At 40.5% G+C, this 20,537-nt stretch overlaps 1 pseudogene; it reads left to right on the top strand.

The window, feature by feature from the left end:
* Positions 1–1,163: 1,163 nt before the first annotated feature.
* LOC123039759 (26 kDa endochitinase 1-like) overlaps positions 1,164–20,537 on the top strand; it is a 31,077-nt pseudogene continuing 11,703 nt past the window's right edge.

Genomic DNA, 20,537 nt, shown 5'->3' with positions numbered 1-20,537 from the left:
TTATTTATTTCTATATCTACTGTGAAAATATCTATTCATTTTTTTAGTTTTTGCTTTTTTATTTCATTTCACTTTTTTTAAAATATAACATTTTTTCATTTCACTATCTTTTTTGAATCTATGTACAATTGTTTTCAAATTTATGAATATTTGAATTCTTGAATCTTTTTAAAAATCCATTCACTGTTTTGTAAAATTTTGAAATTCTTCAACATTGATTCCCAATTCTTTTTTTTCAAATTCGTCAACACTTTTTTGGATTCACGACCATATTTATTATAATTTTTATTTCATGAACATTTTTTAAATGTAAGAATTTTCTAAATATATAAAAGAGATTAAATTCTTATTTTTATTAAACGAGTAGTTGTGGACTTTTCACTGGCTACCCAGCAGGGAGCGAGAGAAGCGCTAGATAGATCGAGTGACTAAGCGAAGTCTTACTGAGCCAGGCCTAGCCAACGTGAGCACGAGGACCAGCTCCAATTTGCTGCCGCCTGACACACCGAAGAGGAGGTCTCATATGCTAATCCAGAAACAAGAATCACGGGAGAACCCGACCTCCTGAGAGTTTAGCAACATCCGGTCATCCATTACGTTTGCTTGATGCGATTGCGACCGTCGGATCTTGCGCATGGACGACCTGGGTCGTCGGATCAAAAAAGGCGCTGTAGCGATGAATAGTTACCTCTCGTTCGTGCCACCGCTTGTAATTCCAGTCGAGGGCATTTTCATAATTTCATCAGTTGGCGTATAAAAGGAAGCGACTCCAGCGGAGACCTAGCTTCCTGCCTCCTCCCGCACTCACGCCCCCTCTCCTCTTCCCTGCCGCGCCTCCCCATCCTCTTCCTCCCGCCCCCTCCCCCCTCCCCCCCGCCGCCATCTCTGCCTCCTCCCCTCCGGCTGCCACATCTGGCTCATCCCCTCTCACCCGCTCATCCTCGTCCTCCCGCTTCCCATCCCCATCGCGCCTCCCTGCTCCTCCTCACGGAATCGCAAGCGGCCCTCCCTTGTGCTAGCCACTCGCAATCATGAAGGGCGGCGAAGCCAGGAGCGACTACGGTGGGTTGATGCGGATGCGACTGCGGCTCCCCTGGTGCTCCTCTCGTGCTCCCTCTTCTCACTGACGGCCTCTTCGGATCCCTCCTCTTCACCCAGGTAACATGGCCAGCGGCGGTGGAGGTGGATGTGGGGATCATGAACACCACCCTGTAGAGAGGATCGACAACGGCATGGGGTGGTTGCTCCGGCTGTTGCTGTTGCTTGGGGCTCAGGGTCGGTGTCGGCGTGCTGATCTTGGCACCCCTGACCTTCCTGTGCAAACCCTACGCTCCCAGCGTGGATTGGTGGCAGTGGCGCAGGGAGGTGTGGATTGGGATGGGGTGGGGGTGAAGGGGAGGCTGCACATGGTGAGGCGTGGCAAAGACCTCATCCTCTACATACTCCAGCTTCCATTGCACACCGGTAAAGTCTTCTTTCTTCCTCTTATCTCTATTTTACTTTGCGCCTACTTTGTTGTGCTTGATTGCGTGATACTTGCATTGAACATCAATGAATGGCAGTATGGAAGCAAGGAGTAGCAGCAGTAGGTCTGCTCGATCACAATTGCAAATTTATTTGTTATTTTGTACTGTTAAGCAATGAATATTTTGGATGACCATGGTAATTTCAGAATCTGCAGTGCCTTTAGTTTTACTTTGTTTACAATCTCTCTGTGTGTGTGAGTGTGATGTTAACCACGGTTTCCTTTTGTTATCCAGATTGGAATTGGCCTGAAGAATGATGTAGAATTAATAGTTGACTATTCTATTTGTTGTTAATGCCAGTTCCACACATATATGTCGTTGGTCTAGCTATTAGCGTTATGGTGGCATACCTTTGTATTTTATTTCTATTTGCAATGCTGCCCATTGGATGGCAGTGATGCATTATCCAGTTTTGGTATATTTAATGTCAACATATTTTTATTTATAATGCCATTTTTCTAGAATCTTGGCTGAACATAGAAATAAGACACCGGTAGAATTTTATCATATTTCCAATTTTGAATGCATATGTAAAGAAGACTTATTTGTTCACATAACTCTCAAATGTTTGGGTTATTCAATCGGTTTCAAGTAAGTATGTATAGTAATTGTGTTGCTTGCACTATGCTTGGGGTTCAGATATTTTGTTGTTGTGTCCCTCTAGAGTTATTTATCCATGTCGTTGACCGCCTCTGTTATGATTGTTCCTTAACAAAGTGGTCACATTCCACATGAAGAAGAAACCTTAGTACTATGAAGTTTCCGCCAAGAGCGACTACGACTTTAAGAAGCCCTTCCTTTACCTTGCATGGAAGCTGGTTCGGTAACTGTCTCCCTCCCACATTGCGTTCTTTTTCCTGACCTCACATCGTATATGCCTCATAGGCTTTTATATTGATTATTGTTTAATGTCTCCAACAGTGACAATGATGCCAACATTCATTTCATTGAACCGGAGGCCCTTAATCACACATCTCGCACCAGATGGTTCAAGGTGGTGGCTAGGGTTTGGTGCCAGGGTCATTGCCGGGTGCATGGCTGTTGTTCCTTTGGAATTGGACAACCTACCTCATGGGTATCCATCTCAGGTGCTCTTCTTCGCCGTCCACTTGATGTCTTCATGCCCTGCAGTTAGCAATCTTTCTATCTTTTTAGGAGTCTTGATGTGTTATTTTCTTAGAAATGGATGATTTGTTTATGCGTGTTTGACAATCTTCTTTGAAATGTATGACTGACTGCTTATTAGATTGGACTATACATATTTTATCATCTGCTTTGAGCTGTATGAGTGCCTCGCTAAAATAAAGGAGATGGACCTATTGTGGTCTTGAGTGATTATTGTTGGGTTAAGAGCGTGTGTTATGTTTTTTCTCCCGTTGCAACGCACGGGCTTTTTTAGCTATATTGCTAAAATAGTAATTAAGTGCAAATATACAAAGGCTGTTGAAGATGCTCTTATCACACCTCCACCATCACGTTTTGGATCTAGTTCAGAGCAGTTCAGAACACAAGAGAAGGAACTATGGTCTGATGATGATGAGGGCAAGACATAACCAGAGGTCGGGGTAGCATTATATTTGCCCAAGAGAAGGAGATGGTGATTGGCTCACGGATAAACCTTAATTAACTACAGCAAATTATTGTTTTGAGCAAAGCGTTGCAATTAATGGGAGAGGCTGAGAAAACGCATCCAGAGGAGCTTCTCGCACTCTGCAGCCTGCATATGTAAGAAGATACCGTGTCAGACAAAAGATGCACACTGACCGACCCTTGTGCCAAAAGATGCTATGTTAGTAGCGTTAAATCTATTGTTCTAAAAGATTTCTTTGTTAATCTATCAACATCAAAGTGTAAGGCTGCCAAAAAGATAGTGTTAGAGAAACTACTAACGAGGATGAAAGACGAGTACATCAAGGTCTTTGGTTACGAGCTAGAACTAGTAAGAAGCAATCCCGGGAGTACAATTCTTGTTGGCTTGAACCCTGAGAACAGAGGGCAAAGTGTTTTCCAAAGGTTACATGTGTGTTCAACGATATGAAACATGGGAAAAAATTCATCATGTAATAAAAATATTCTAAAATATCCATTCAGAATTTTTGGGTTTTCCTTTTATTTTTTTAATTTCCATTTTTTAAAAGCGAACATATCTTAATTCCCTTTCTATTTTAAATATATGCCCATTTACTCAAATGCAAGAACATTTTTTAAATTCATAAATATTATACCAAATCCATTAAAAACTTTTGAAATTCATTATGTTTTAAAACAATCATCAAGTTCTTTCAAATGCATGAACATTTTTCATATTCATGAATATTTTTAGCAATTTTGTTTTTTCAAAAAAAATCATGCAAATTTTTGTAAATTGCCAACATGTCTTTGGAAATCGAAAATATTATAGAACTTTCGAACTTTTTTATTTCGAGAATATGTTTTAAGTAAAATAATTATCTAAATAAAAGAAACAAAAAAACATTATTTATTAGACCGCTTGCTATTGGCTTTTTACTCGCCACAGAGCGAGGGAAACAGTAGACCTTTCGACCGGGTGAGCGAAGCATTACTGGGCCGAGGCTGAGCTAGTGTCATCAGGAGCTGTAGCTCCTTTTTTCCCCGCACATTTTATTATTCTAAAATGTTCTAAAATAAAATCTTGTTTCATGTTGTAAGTGTCCGAACCTATTATTATTTTACTTATTGTAAAACCATTACATTATGTATATGTTCTAAAATATCTATTGATTTTTATTTGTTAGTCTTTTTTAGTTTTTTCATTTAGTTTTTTATCAATTTCTTAAATTTATGTATATGTTTTCATTTCCTATCTGCATATTATTTTAAAATTAATAAACACTTTTTCAAATATGTGAACGATTTTTAGATTTTTTTTTATTTTTAAAATTTGTGATTTTCTTTAAAATGCGTGAACATTTTCAAATTCATGAATATTTTTTCCCAATTCATAATTTTTTCGGGTTTAGCATATATTCTCAAATATTTTATTGAATTTACAAAATTTTCAAAATGTCTTCAATTTTTTTCTTTCATGATTGTTTTGGAAATATAAGGATTTTCTAAATCTATTAAAAATTATTAAACTGGTAGTTACTGGCCTTTTACTAGCTACTGATCCAGATGATTGAGGGAAGTGCTAGACCTTCCAAGCGACTGAGCGAAGTGTTAGTGGGTCGCTGCCGAGCTAGTGTGAGCATGAGTGCCATCTCTTTTTTCTTGTGCCTGGACATGCTGAAGAGGAGCTCTCATATGCCGCCTATGGTGAGCGACATGCCCACCTCGCCAGTGGCGGAGCCAGAAAAAATAGATCAAGGGGGCCGAGTGATTGTGAATCAGGTTGGGGAGGGCCAAACCATTGAAAGAGAGACATTTAGCAGCATCTAATGACTATTTTACACTATTCACCAGAAAATTATTAACAAATCTTGGATGTTAGGGAGGGGGGGGGGGGGGCAGGGCCCCTGCTGGCACCCCTGTCTCCGCCACTGCACCTCGCTACACCGATAAATTTTGTGCCAGGCCCACAAAGCACGACTAGCTCGGCTACACTTTCTTTTATATCGCCTATAGGATATGTGGTTGGTAGGCTTCCTTTTATTTATTTCAATTTTTCTAATATATATGTTTTTGGCAAATATTTTTATTTTACTTACTATGAAAACATTTCTTAATGTATAAAAAATATCTATTCAGATTTTTCGGTTTTCCTTTATTTTTCCTTTTCATTTTTAGAACTTTTTACGAGTTCGGTAGCTTTTTAAAATCCATGTACATTTTTCCAAATTCATGAACACTTTTTCAAACTCAAGAATATTTTTCAAACTCATGAATATAATTGTCAAATGCATGAACATTTTTAAATTTGGTGAACAATTTTCAAACTTGCCAACAAGATTATAGTTCAGGAACATCTTAAAATTTCATAAACGTTTTTATTTTGTGTTTTTTTTCAATATAAGAATTTTCTAAATCTATCAAAAATAAAACCCACTTTTTATTTAACTAGTAGCTGTTGGCTTTTTACTGGCTACGGAGCCAAGTGAGGTACTAGACCTTCCAAGCGACAGTGGGAAGCCTTACGGGGCCACAACCGAGCTAGTGAAGGCATGAGCGTCAGCTTCCGTTTCTGGCGACCGCACACAAGGAAGAGGAGCTCACATATTGCCTGTGGCGAGCGTCATACCTAGCAGTGGGCATTTGCGTAACCGAACCCGAACCGAACCAATATAACCAAATTTTTGGTTATTTCGATTTTTGTTCTAGGGTACGGGTTTTATTTTCTGTTAATTCGGTCTTTAGGTTAGGGTTCGGGTTTCAGACTTCAAAACCAGAATAAACCAAACAAATCGATGAAGCCACTCACCCACGAACTAGTCGCTCTCTCTCCTCACCCCACGTGACGCCCCCGGTCCCCACCACCTCTCTCTCTTCAAGCCACATCCCCAGCACCAGGCCACCACCTATCTCTCCCCGTCCCCCACAATTTTTGGATCGGAGCAAAGCTCCTATCCCCTCCACGCGCCATGGGCAATGCCGCAGCCTGCAGCGGAGGTGATCTCCTCCCCGACCTTAGTGCTCCTCTTTCCCCTACCCCTCGGATGAGACTCTGATACGTCTCCAACGTATCCATAATTTTTGATTGTTCCATGCTGTTATATTATCATTCTTAGATGTATTACAATAATTTCCTATTCATTTTATATCATTTTTGGGACTAACCAATTGACATAGTGCCTAGTGCCAATTGCTGTTTTTTGCTTGTTTTTTCCTTCATAGGAAATCCTTATCAAACAGAGTCCAAATGCCATGGAACTTTTTGGAGATTTTTTTGGGACCAGAAGACATCCAGGGAGTCAAGAGGCCACACAAGACAAGGCCTGTGGGGCCCACTAGAGACCAGGGCGTGCCCAAGGCACCTGGCGTGCCCTGGTACCTAGTGGAGCCCACGGGACTCTGTTCCGCCGACCTCCGACTCTATAAGTACCCAAATATTTCAGAAACCCTAGGGAAGTCGACGAAAAACTCTTTCAGCCGCCACAAGTTCCAGAGCCACAAGATCCAATCTAGAGCCATTTTTCGGCACTCCGCCAGAGGGGAACACGATCACGGAGGGTTTCATCATCTTCATTGGTGCTCCTCCGATGATCCGTGAGTAGTTCACCTCAGACCTACGGGTCCGTAGGCAGTAGCTAGATGTCTTCTTCTCTCCTTTTGTTCTTCAATACAATGTTCTCTCCGGAGATCTATTCGATGTAACTCTTTATTGGGATCCGATGAATTGTGAGTTTATGATCAGATCTATGAATTCATATCCATACTTGATTATTATAGGCTCATATTTCTTCTTCGATATTTTGGTTTTGTTTGGCCAACTTGATCAATTTATCTTGCAATGGGAAGAGGTGCTTTATAATGGGCTCGCTCTTGCAGTGCTCAATCCTAGTGACAGAACGGGACATGACACACATGTATCGTTACCATTAAGGATAAAAAGATGGGGTCTATTCCTACATGAATAGATCTTGTCTACATCATGTCATCGTTCATAAGGCAGTACTCCGTTTCACCATGAACTTAATACACTAGATGCATGCTGGATAGCGGGCCATGTGTGGAGTAATAGTAGTAGATGTAGGCAAGAGTCGGTCTACTAATCTTGTACGTGATGCCTATATACATGATCATTGTCTTGGATATCATCATAATTATTCGTTCTTTTATCAATTGCCCAACAGTAATTTGTTTACCCACTTTGTACTATTTCAAGAGAGAAGCCACCACTACTGCAGGATGCTGCTAACGCGAGACTACGATTAGAGACCCTTTGACGAAACTGTGTGCGATGCATTAATCACAAATGGTGATGTAAAAAACCGTTAAAAAGATGCAAAACGTTTGCGATGGTGGAGCCATCAAACACGGTTCCGATTGTAGTTGCGTGTGCGATGCAGAGCATACGGTTAATCCATTCGAACTGTTTGCGATGAGGCAGAACAACAGAAACGGGCAGCCATATCAATGTGTGTGCGATATACGGCACACAATTCGCTCCGATAAACTGTTTGCTATTAGGGAGTGCAATAGAAACGGTTAGCCAGATCAAGGTGTGTGTGTGTGTGATATACGGAATAAGGTTCACTCGGACGAACTGTTTTCGATTAGGGAACACAACAGAAACGGTTCAACTTAACAAGACGTGTGTGATATGCGGCATACAGTTCACATAGATGAACTGTTTGCGATGAAATAAAAGAACACAAATGAGTCGTGTAAACAAGATGTCTATGATACGCGGCAAACAGCCGACTCGGATGAACTGTTTGCGATGAGAAATTACAACACAGACGGTTAATACAGTTAGTTCGTGTGCGATTCTGTGTGTACAAAAAACTTTGAAAAATGCAAATTAGTTGCTTGCGGTGGCTAGGAGTATTGCACTATGCGATGATTAGTAAGCTACACATACATTTCCTTATATTAACACGTGTGTGAATTTGCAATATGGACAGTTAATATGCAAATGCCTTCTGGACATCAGGCACACGCTTAAACTCAATGAACCGTGTACGATACTAATACTTACCATGAAAATTTATGAACTTGGCTAACAACATTTGAGTAATATATATATATATATAATGGTTACACTATTCGACAAAAGGAGGATCTTCGTAACACGGTTTTGACAACCATATAGTCCATATCTACATACTTGACATAGTTAAAACTGTCACATTTTAAAAGGCTGAGGGCCAACAACCATATGGTCCATATCTACATACTTAACATAGTAACAACTAGCACATTTTAAGAGGCCGAGGGCCAACAACCACAACTATCCGCTGGAAGCAGCTTGATCATGGCGACTCGGCATCTCGTCAATGAAAAGGAAGAGACCTCCATGCCTTGGTAGAGCATGAGTAGAACAGTGTCTCCATTTTTCCAATATGGATGCATTGCCATGACAAGCGAGAACTTGTTAATTTGAATGGTTCCATTTCTGCGGGAAATGCAGTACCTTGCAATTACTTTGGCGTTATTAGCAGGCACAAGTGTAATTCGACCACGCCGGGAAATCGATCCAGGAACTGCTACAGTGGGCAATTTCTATTGAAATGTAGAATAAAACCAATTGTAACACATCGTTGAAGATATATATAGTTTATGAGCATCAACATTAATATAAGACTTTTTACCAGCGTTTTGTGCACAAAATTGGTCTTGTTCAATGTGTGCACCATAGGTGTAATTAATCCCATCCAAAATGCAGCGTTCATACGCTGTGCTATCTTTGTCAGATTATCAACAAAGTTTATGACATGCTTCAAGTCCTTCCAGTAAAATTTGGTATGCTTAGTAACATACAGATCGTTCACTATGCATCCAACATATCCTGCTTAAAAGATGGAAAGGTATTATTTATTCAGAACATGGCAGAAGAACATATAGTGCGCATAAATTGGTAAATAGAATTTGTTACTGCCTAGGAACAGAGTCAGAAAATGAAATCACAATTGGTTGCTTAAATAGTGATCAATTAGTCAGAACAAATACCCCGATTTTGCTAAGTAATATGACATCATGGAGAAAGTTGAAAGGACACTAACCTCGACCATACTTTGATCGGCTGATGACGTTGGGGAAGTAAACATCCATGTTAATTAGACCAGGCTATGGTGCATGCACTAGAATTTTATTGCCAGCTTTCAGTTCATAACACTTAGACATTTTTCTCCAAAGGTCCGCATCAAAATAGGAGTGACAATCTTTATCAAGTTTTATGCTAACCGTCATTGTAAATCCATGCTGCGTTGTCAATATGACATCCTGGGAGTCATCAACAAAGTAAAGCCCAAGATTTCCTTCTACTCCTGTTCTTGCAAAGCAAGGGATGTACTGCTTGAAATGAAAATTAAGATCGTAAAGTAGATATATTAAAATAACAGAGTAAGATGCAAATATGGGAGTAACTGATAGAACATATCAATATATAGATGAAAGCAAAGTAAAAAAATATATAATTTAAAATAGATAATGTAACAAAGATTTGTTGCAAATATGAGAGTAACTGAATGAACAATACATCATATATTTGCCTAATATAGGTGGGGGGATCGGCTTCAACATCTAGGCTGCACGTGGCACCGTACCTTTTATCCAAATGTAGAAATAGACGGTGTTCACAAATTTAGGCCATGCCGACTGTGGTCGGTTGAGATTGAACATACTGAGTGCTCCCTGAAGTCTTCCAGAATGGTGAGATACAACATCGTTTCCGACTGGCCGCGACCACACTTGCCCTATTTGTGCTCGCACTATGGAGACATGAATGAATGAATCCACAGCGATTTTCGCCGGTTGATTAACAGCGACGGACGGACTGCGATAAGAGATGAGTGAATATTTCGCTAAGTTGATTACCTTCTCCATGAAAAAATCCCCGGCCCAATCCCGCAGAAAACCCCAATCGACCAGAGTCTAGAATGTCGGTGCAGATAGGCGGCCGAAAGCTGTAGGGACGAAATCCCGTGCCGTTTGGAGCGCGACCGCCGCCCGCCAACAACGGCCGTTGAGCTTAGGGTGGCCATTGTGATAGAAGTTGATGAGGTGTAGAGTTGTGGAGGAGTCCGCGGCGAGTGGGTGGGGACGAAGTGGGCGAGGGTTTTCTTTTTTCCTTTTGCATGTGTGGATGAACACACACGGTTCGCAGAGGCGACGGAGATGAATCGTGTGCGATAGTAAATCACCGAGATTGAATGGGAATCCAAATTTCCTTTATCCTTTGTCCATGAGTTTTTTTCTACGATGAACATAAACCTTGCAAATCACCGTGTTCAAATTTGGCACTTTTTCGGGTTCATTTATAATATTTAGGGGATTATGTGCATTTTTAGGCATTAATGCACATAATTCAAATTCAAACAATCATCTTGAAAAGGTGCACGAGAACGGTCTGGAAAACCATGATCGTGCTATTTAGTAAATTCTCATGCCTTTTACAAGGAATGGGCAGATATTTCAAGGAAATGTGTTTACTGGGTACTATACAAAAATGAAATACATGCTTGAAAAACATGGCGCCTGGCGTGGTGCCATGGTATAGCCTCACCATGCCCTGGTAAAAAATTAAGAATGTTTGTCTTATGTCGTCATGCACGCCATTCATAAATCGAATCATCACCGAGGAAATTTAATGGTTTCGAGGGGGTAATCAGCAAGATTAAAGGGGTTAGGAATCCAAATTTCCTTCCTAGCTTGTCATTCAGTTTTTTCTACAATCAACATACCCCCTCGAATGCAACATGTTCAAATTTGGCATTTTTCCAGGCTCATTTACCATATTAGGGGATTATGTGCATTTTTTAGGCATTAATCCACATAATTCAAATTCGAACAGTCGGTGCACCAAAAGGTGCACAAGAACGGTCTGGAAAAACCATGCTCATGGTATTTAGTAAATTCTGAAGCCTTTTACAAGGAATGGGCAAGGATTTTAAGGGAATGCGTGGCAATAGTCAACCACAAACGCGTCATTTATTGAGTTATCAACTATAGAAAAATGAAATACGTGCTTGAAAAATATGATGCCTGGCATGGTGCGATGGTATGGCCTCACCGTGCCCTGGTTAAAAGCTGAGAAGGTTTGATTTATGTCATCATGCACGTCCTTCATAAATCAAACCATACACTAAGGATGACAGACGAGAATCCCTTCCTCTCTACTGTAGAGCACAAATGCTACATTCGGAGCCGAAAGTGGCGGCTATGATTTATATATCGAAAATGCTACACCTAGGTAAAGCTACGTAACCAACCTATGTAATCTTCCTATTTGAACTCTCCACCCCCCTTGATTTCAACTGGGTGGGGCCCCCTCCCCTAATCTGTCCAAAGAATAAATGCCACCTGGCGATTACGTTAATCACGTAAAATTGAGTACGTAGATGTAGCATTGCTCTTTATATATAAGGGGGCGTTCTCTCAAAATCAGGGGTAGAGCAAGTATATAGTGATTGGGTTCAGATGAACCCAACAAACTTTGGCAAATCCCTCTATACTTACCGCTTATGTACTGATTATTACTAATAACTCTAGGTTTACCATATAGTGAAACAAATAGACCAAATCATGAAAATTTCTAAATGATGTTAGTGAAGGAACTTCTAGTCTTTATTTTGGAACCAAGCCGCTTTGCTGACAATACAACATAACATACAAGGTGCCCACAAAATCACTAGAGCAAGAGCCGAAAGAGTTCTGTGTACACGCACACCACAACCCAGCAAGATTTTAGCTAATGGAAAGGTCAATGAGGGGCTCCCCTACTGTCGTTGGCCCTCGAAAAAAACCCCGGTAAGATTAGTCCAAACAAAGGCACATGACTTCATTTCAGTTAGTTCGAGTGGGCCGAGCCTGCATTTTTGACAAAGGATGGATTTTATTTGCTCAAAGAGGAGCATCAAGAGGATACAAACCCAAAGAGAACACACTCGACCTCTCTACAACTAGGATGCACACAGCCAACACCAACACACAAAAAACATGCAAGATAGCAAAGTCATATAAAACCAATGCTATGTGTAGGCGAGTAAAAGAAAAACCCAAAGTGATTAGATCCACGATCGGCAAACTACAAAAGAGAACCTATCAGCACCAACCATCTCATGACACCACACAGACCACGAGGTTCTTCAATAGCAATGCTTCCAAGAAGGGAGCGACACTCAAGTGTTGCCGTCACCGGATCCAACCACCAAGGCTCAAATCTAGGTTTTCACCTGGAAAAAATAATTGAAGCATATCCGAGCAATGCCGTCAACAAGGTAATGAGTGGGCCGAGCCTGTTAACTGCTCATTTTTATTGCTTGGATGCATCACCAGAGCTAAATCTTGCTTATTACCAAACCAATGGTAGGGTCACCTATAGAGCTGGAAGTTGTGGGACAACCCATTTAGCTCATTTGTGTGAACCTTCTATGCCACTTTGCATGGTTTGAGCAAGGTTTTGTGTCAGGCTTTTTTCTGTGCGGTATCTTAGCCGGTTTTCTGTTTTTTCTTTTTTCTTTTATTTTCTTTGTTCTTCTTTTGGTTTTATTTTTCTGGTTTTCTTTCCTTTTCCTTCTCTTATTTTCTTGTCATATATCATAGCTAACTTTTGTATTTTTTGATGGGTAACTCTAGGCTAAGTGGGTGTACACTTTGCTAAAGTGGATTGGTATTTACTACAACACAGGTTATTCCTAGCACTTACAAGCGAGTTGTGTTGCTTGACCGGTGTGGTAAAGGAATGCATAGAGGATCAAATAACTACGTTTATCTATCGAGGAAAGTGGTTTCAGTGGAACCACAAGGGACATTGAGAGTGGCCATAGAATCCTATGGCAAGTCTGGTCGCTGTATTGCTCGAAAGGTTCACATCGGCTTTCCTATTGAACACCACCAAACAAGAACGCGTTTTTGTTCATTTGGGGACGCCACAGTGGAGATTGTCATAGCTTCGTCCTTTCTTGTTAGTGAAAAGGTGTACGTTTTGCTCTATTGATTGCCCAGCCATATATAGTAAGAAGGATATATATGTAAGATGTGAAACTAATTTTTTTGTAACATCATCAGGTCTAGTCTAGCTTATCTTAGTCATATAACTAGCTATCGTACTAACAAGAACTTGTATGTTGTGACTCATTGTGGTTTGTTAAATTCTGAGTTGGATTGTAACTCTATCTTTTGATCTGATTGTTTTACTTCCTTTTGACTATCATTTAAGTTGTTATATATGTCGTGTATTTTGCCAAGGGTGTGCAAGTCTCTTTTGTATCCCTATGCATGTTTGTACACTACTTGGTCCAGATAGACAAAGACATAGCAGAAACACGGCCATCTTTGCTTAGGCTGGAAACTATAACTTTTATTTACTTCTATGGCCTTCAGAGATCTAAGCTGATATTGAAGGAAACAAAAAACGTAACCCAATGGGACAACCATGCCCTCTAGAAACCTCTATCGCCTTCAGAGAACTAAGCCATGATATTTAAGAAAACTAAAGTAGATACAAAATTCATACATATAATTGTAATTCATCTAAATGAAATAAACTTATCTACAGAGACATCCAACTTTCTCCCTTTTCCGATATATAAAAACACTAAAGGCTTAGGCAATGATTTTGAAGTGACATTATCTGAAAAATAAATAATAATAATAATACTATGTGTTTGGGTTTATAATCCCTCAAAAAATAGATTTTGCTGAATGCAATAGAAAATTGAACCAGTAAGACTATTCATGGAAAAGGAGTTTTAACAATGAATGGTAAAAATGTTTAGTATAAAATGGCCGAACATTATTTTAACTAGTATACAAAGCCCATCCAACTTTCTCCCTTTTCCGATATATAAAAACACTAAAGGCTTAGGCAATGATTTTGAAGTGACATTATCTGAAAAATAAATAAATAATAATAATACTATGTGTTTGGGTTTATAATCCCTCAAAAAACAGTTTTTGCTGAATGTAATAGAAAATTGAACCAGTAAGACTATTCATGGAAAAGGAGTTTTAATAATGAAAGGTAAAAATGTTTAGTATAAAATGGCCGAATATTATTTTAACTAGTATACAAAGGCCATACATATAATTTTAATTCATGTAAGTGGAATAAATTAATCTACAAAGTAATGCAACTTTCTTCCTTTTCCGCTATATAAAATACAATGAAGGCTTAGCCAGTGATTTTGGAGATGCATTATCTAAAAAATAAATGAATAATTACCGTAATTTTTGTACAATGTATAATTAATATTTAGTGATCCCATAATTTTATTATATGTGTATTTCATCATATGAATGATAAAATTACATATTTTTTTGTACAAGCAGAGAAAAGTATATTACTATGTGTTTAGTTATTGTTAACCCTAAAAAGTTTGTTTTGCGAATAGAAAAAAAATATGTTTTTGGTCCTTCAAGTTTACCAAAAGTCTTCATTTAAACCCTAAGCCTTTTCCTCACAATATATTTGGCCCCTTAAGTCTCAGAACAGAATACGTGTCGTGCAAACCAGAGATAGTGAATAAATAGCAAATAATTTAAAAACTTGCACAGATTGCATAAAGCTTACAGTGTGCAAGAACAATGCAATAATGTAACTGCTCTTCATAGAATAGTATGATTGTAAAACTTTCATGTACATGTCCAGTGTTCGAACAACAGTTAGCAGTTGACCATCCCTTGACATGTTAAAGATTAACTGCATCTCATGTCGGAGATGTTACCTCTCTCTCTCTCTCTCTCTCTCTGACACACACACACACACAAACACACACACACACAAAGAGAAAAAGACTAAAACAAAGGAAAAGATGGACTCGAACAGAAACAAAACAACATGCAACTAAGAAATAGAAAAATAATACATTTATTAGCCTTTGTATCTCACTGTGTGACAACATGTCAGGTATTCAATTTGTATTATATACATATATATTGTTGGTTCATGTCAGGTATTCAATTTTTTATGTTGTACTTGACGATGATACAGTTAAGTTATATACATATTATTATTCATGTCGGTATTAAAAAAAATTATGTTGTATTGATTTCGTTACCCTTTGTCATGGCAGGTGTTGAAAGATGGTGGGCGCGGGTCCGGACCGCTCCGAGGCTCCTTCTTCGTCGGCGCGTGGTGGGAGGGGTACTTCAATTCCACTCGTACCTCTCCAGAGAGCATTGTTAGATAGTTTGGGACACCGGCGGGCGCTTCTTCGTCAGCGCCGTTGCCCACCGGGAGGGGAGGTCGGGGAGGGAAGAAGGGATGAGGTAGATCAGGACGTGGTCGCGGGAGAGGTAGGAAGGCTCCTACGCCTTCCTCGCCGCCACCCCTAGCTGATTCACCTGAGCACATGACTCCTAGGGTGGACCCGTCTGAGGAGGAGGCTACGCAGACTCTAGTCCATGAGCCTCAGGTAGACGGGCCTTCGGCCCACTAGACTTTGGCCCACGAGTCTCCGGACCAGGCTATGTCCCAGGAGATGTCTGGATGGGGTACCTGGCCGAATCCGCCTGAGGGGCCGAGTGGCCATGCTAATGGTGGCGGGATCAGATTTTTTATAGCGAGGGCAAGGTGGTTGAGGAGGCAACCGTCTACCAGTGTGGTAGTACACAGCTCCCACCTGTGCCGACGACCCACGAGTAGAGGTGGTTGATTTGGCCTCTCTGGGAGAGGTAAGTGCATTTACTCTTTTTGTACCTTTTGCCTTCACGTTTCTTCAAATATCTAATGCGTTGGCCTTGTCATACTACAGGGGTTGGGACCACGCTACGGATGTCCGCAGGCCCAACACCGTCCTTGGTGTGATTTGCCGGCAAAACTTCCCGGGGTTTGTCATGTTGCCCGGTGAGGGTCAGCTTCCACAACTAGGACTGAGCTGGGAGCACTACTTGGCTCCCTCGACCCCGCCGAAGGAGATGATCGACGGTGTCTTGTGCCACACGAGGGCAGACATGGTGATCAGAAAGTTTTGGGTAATTTCTCCTTTACACAATTAAAAATCTTCAAATAGCTAGTTATTGTACTAATCAATGCTGTCTTGTTTATTGCAGACCTTCTACAGGTGTGAGGAGGGATACGAGGAGGCCGCGACACAGGTTATCGATACCGAGTGCAAGCGCCTACTACAAAACTTACGACACGAGGCTCAATTGCAGGCTGTTCGAGACTACTACGCCTCGCGTGGTATTAAGAAGACCAAGCTGGCATGCCGCAGAAAGTTTCTGAAGAAGGAGCAGTACATGACAGTAATTACCTATTCTTAAAGCCTTGTACTTAGTTTCCTCGATTTGATTCGTAGGCGTAGAACTCAAGTTTATCTTTACTAACTTAGGTGCCCCCGAGATTGTGTGCGGATCAGATGGATTGTTGGGAGGTGTTGGTAGATGAGTGGTGCTTAGACCAATGGCTAGCCCTCCACACAAGAATGCTAAGGACCGGCGTGCCCAAATGGAAGGTGTGCCACACCATCAAGGCAGTGCCAACTTATAGCAGTTTGGGCGGAACTGGGTATGTGGTTTGCTTTCTGATACGTCTCCAATGTATCTTTAATTTATGAGGTTTTTATGCTGTTATATTATCATTTTTGGATATTTTACAATCATTTTCTAGCAACTTTATATCATTTTTTGGGGCTAACCTATTGATCCAGTGCCCAGTGCCAGTTGCTGTTTTTTGCTTGTTTTTTACATCACAGGAAATCAATATCAAACGGAGTCCAAACACCACGAAATCAATAGTAAACGGAGTCCAAACCCCTAGGTGCGTCCAGGTTGGTTGTGCCCACCTCGGTTGCCTCCCGCACCGCCTCTTTACCCTATAAATTCACAAATATTCCAAAAACCCTCGGGGTTAACCTAGATCAGAAGTTCCGCCACCGCAAGGCTCTGTAGCCACCGAAAACCAATCTAGACCCCATTCCGGCACTCTGCCGGAGGGGGGAATCATCTCCGGTATCTTCATCATCCCGGCGGCCACCACGATGAGGAGGGAGTAGTCCACCCTCGGGGCTAAGGGTTTGTACCAGTAGCTATGTGTTTAATCTCTCTCTCTCTCTCTCTCTCTCTCTCTCTCTCTCTCTCTCTCTCTCTCTCTCGTGTTCTTGAGATGACACAATCTTGATGTATCGCGGGCTTTGTTAATATAGTCAGATCATATGGTGTTTTCCCCTCTCTATCTTGTTGTGATGAATTGAGTTTTTCCCTTTGAGATTTCGTTATTATCGGATTGAATACTTTTATGGATTTGAGAGCACTTGATATATGTCTTGCAAATGAATACACGTGGTGACAATGGGGTATTATTTTGATTCACTTGATATTTGTTTTGGCATTCAACTCGCAGATTCCCGAGGTGACATTGGGGTAATATACGCATAGGGTTTGATGCACGTTCTTGTCTTTGTTTCTCCAGTAGAAATCTTGGGGCACTCTTTGAAGTTCTTTGTGTCGGATTGAGTATTATGAATCTGAAATTATTTGGTGTTATTTTAGTACAAACTCTTGGATAGATCGATCGGAAAGAATAGCTTCGATGTGGTTTCGTACCCTACAAACGATTTCTTCTTATGTTCTCCGCTAGATAGGAACTTTGGAGTGATTCTTCATCGCACTTTGAGGGGTCTTATATGATCCAATTATATTAGCACTGTTGAGAGATTGCACTAGCGAAAGTACGGATCCTAGGCCTCATTTTCAAGCATTGCAATACCGTTTTTGTGCCAGTTTACTATTTGCTAACTTACTGTTTTTATTTATTTAGATTATAAAAATATATTTCTACCATCCATATTACACTTTTATCACCATCTCTTCGCCGAACTAGTGCACCTATACAAATTGCCATTGTATTGGGTGTGTTGGGGGCACAAGAGATTTCTTTTATTTGATCGCAGGGTTGTTTGAGAGAGACCATCTTCATCCTACGCCTCCCACGGATTGATAAACCTTAGGTCATCCACTTGAGGGAAAATTGCTACTTTCCTACAAAACTCTGCGCTTGGAGGCCCAACATGTGTCTACAAGAATAAAATTGCATAGTAGACATCAAGCTCTTTTCTGGCGCCGTTGCCGGGGAGGCTAGATAATCGGCACTCACATCCCGTCAAACGAAGCTCTTTTCTGGGGCCGTTGCCGGGGAGGTGAGTGCATGAAGGTATATCTTTAGATCTTGCAATTGAATCTTTTAGTTTCTTGTTTTTATCACTAGTTTGGTTTATAAAAAGAAACTACAAAAAATGGAATTAAGGTTGCATGATGTATTCATCTTTATAATGTCTTTCGTGAAAATGATGGAAAGGAAAATTGTGCTCAATTGATAGAAGAAGAATTCTATAAAATGTTTGACAAAAAATCTTTGAATGATGAGCATGATTTCAATGTTGTTGGTATGAATTCTTTGAATATCCATGATGCTAACGATATGCAAAGCCATAAGCTTGGGGATGCTATGTTTGATGAAGATGATATTTTTATTCCCCCATGATTTGATGTGCAAATTTGTTATAATGATTGCATTCCTCCTATTTATGATGATTATAATGATGAAAGTGGATTTGGAGAGGTCATGACTTTATTTAGTGATGAATCCACCATTTTGGATGATGCTTCAATTGACTATGATAACAAAGTTGCTATCTATGATGATTATGGTGATGACATGTATGCTATTTTGAATAATGATAACCATGAAACTTGTCATCATGATCTTAATTTTCAATCCCATGATAGTTATTTTGTTGAGTTTGTTCCCACTACTATTGATGAGAAGAAATTTGCTTATGTGGAGAGTAATAAGTTTTCTATGATTTTGTGTCATGAAAAGAATGCTTTATGTGATGGTTATATTGTTGAATTTATTCATGATGCTACTAAATATTATTATGAGGGAGGAACTTATGCTTGTAGGAATTGTAATAATATCAAGTTTCCTCTCTATGTGTTGAAAGTTTTGAACTTATGCTTGTTTTGCCTTCCTATACTAGTTGATTCTTGTTCCTAAGTTGTTTGCTTACAAAATCCCTATGCATAGGAAGTGGGTTAGACTTAAATTTGCTAGTCATATACTCCATGATGCTCTATTTGTGTTTCAATCCGTATCTTTTATGCGAGCATCATTGAACTCATCATGTCTAGCTAAAAAGGCATTAAAGAAAAGCGCTTGTTGGGAGACAACCCAACACTTTTACCTACTGTTTTTGTGTGTTCACATGATTATGCTACTGTAGTAATCATGTTTTATAGCTTTTGTTTCAATAAACTACCAGGTAAAGCCTTTGGGATAGTGTGGATGATAGTTGACTTGATTCTGTCCAAAAACAGAAACTTTTGCGCTAAGTCCAGGAATTTTGAAAATTCACTGGAACATGCTTTTGACCTGAAGTTTTTTACATGTGATAGATATGCAAATTACCCAGGTTTTCCTATTTTTGCAGAATTTTTGGAGTAGCATAAGTATGGTAGTTATCCAGATCATTACAGACTGTTGTGTTTTTGACATATTCTGTTTTCAATGCACGGCCATTTTTTAAAGTTCCGAACATTTTTTAAAAGCAAGAACATTTTTCAAAAATTAAGAACACTTTGTATTCATGAATTGTTTCTAGCACAGTTTGCTTTTGCCAATTAGATGAGAAATCATCTTAAAACACATGAATGTATGAATTTCTAACACACAACCACAACTCAATGATTGCCAAAATATAATGAGGAAAAAACAGTAACTCATCAGCTACCAAAAATGTCTCAAGCAAGTCTAATTGTTCATTCTACAACGGAGACTTAATTGCTTTCAGGGCTGCGTAGAGGATGAAAGGCTCCAGCGGTTCAACCATGCTACTAAGGGCCTCTTCAATGCCAACCTCCAAGCACGACAATGCATTTGTCCGTGTACAGGGGAGACCGGTCCGTGGACACGGAGGCGGCCATCCAAAAATCTCCACATATGTCCGGTTACATGTTGGAAGAATTCTAACGAAATTGAACAAGTTTGATGCATATTTAAATGCACTGGATGATATTCATTTATGCTTGGATGATTTTTACATAAAACCGAATGCCTTTCATCGTCGGTCGCGTCCTCGATTGGGACGTCCATAGCACTGGCCTCTGTCTACCAGCCGACAACAATGGCGGCAATCTCCAGTTTCTACTCAGATGATAGGCTATCCTAGATGGCTTTGGAAGCAGTGCTCGTGTCGGGGTGGGACGGTGGCGGCTGCTGGTTGTGGTGGCGCGGGTTGCGGGCGCCGCTGGTTGCCATGGCCGTTGGCTGGTGGGGGTGGGGGCGCAACAATGGTGGTCGACTTCGTCCTCCTTTGCTCGACGGCTAGGAGCGTTGGCTGGTGGCGGCCTGTGGTGAAGTGTTGGCGGCTCAATGCATGTAGCGTTGTTGGTCGGCTGCGGGCAGCAGCGGTAATTCGAGGAGGAAGGAGAAGACTATGTGCCAGAGGG

The sequence above is a fragment of the Triticum aestivum genome, chromosome 2B (assembly GCF_018294505.1).
Source record: "Triticum aestivum cultivar Chinese Spring chromosome 2B, IWGSC CS RefSeq v2.1, whole genome shotgun sequence".
NCBI lineage: Eukaryota > Viridiplantae > Streptophyta > Magnoliopsida > Poales > Poaceae > Triticum > Triticum aestivum.
Note: the sequence above shows the minus strand (reverse complement) of the source record. Positions and strands in the feature narration are given on the sequence as shown.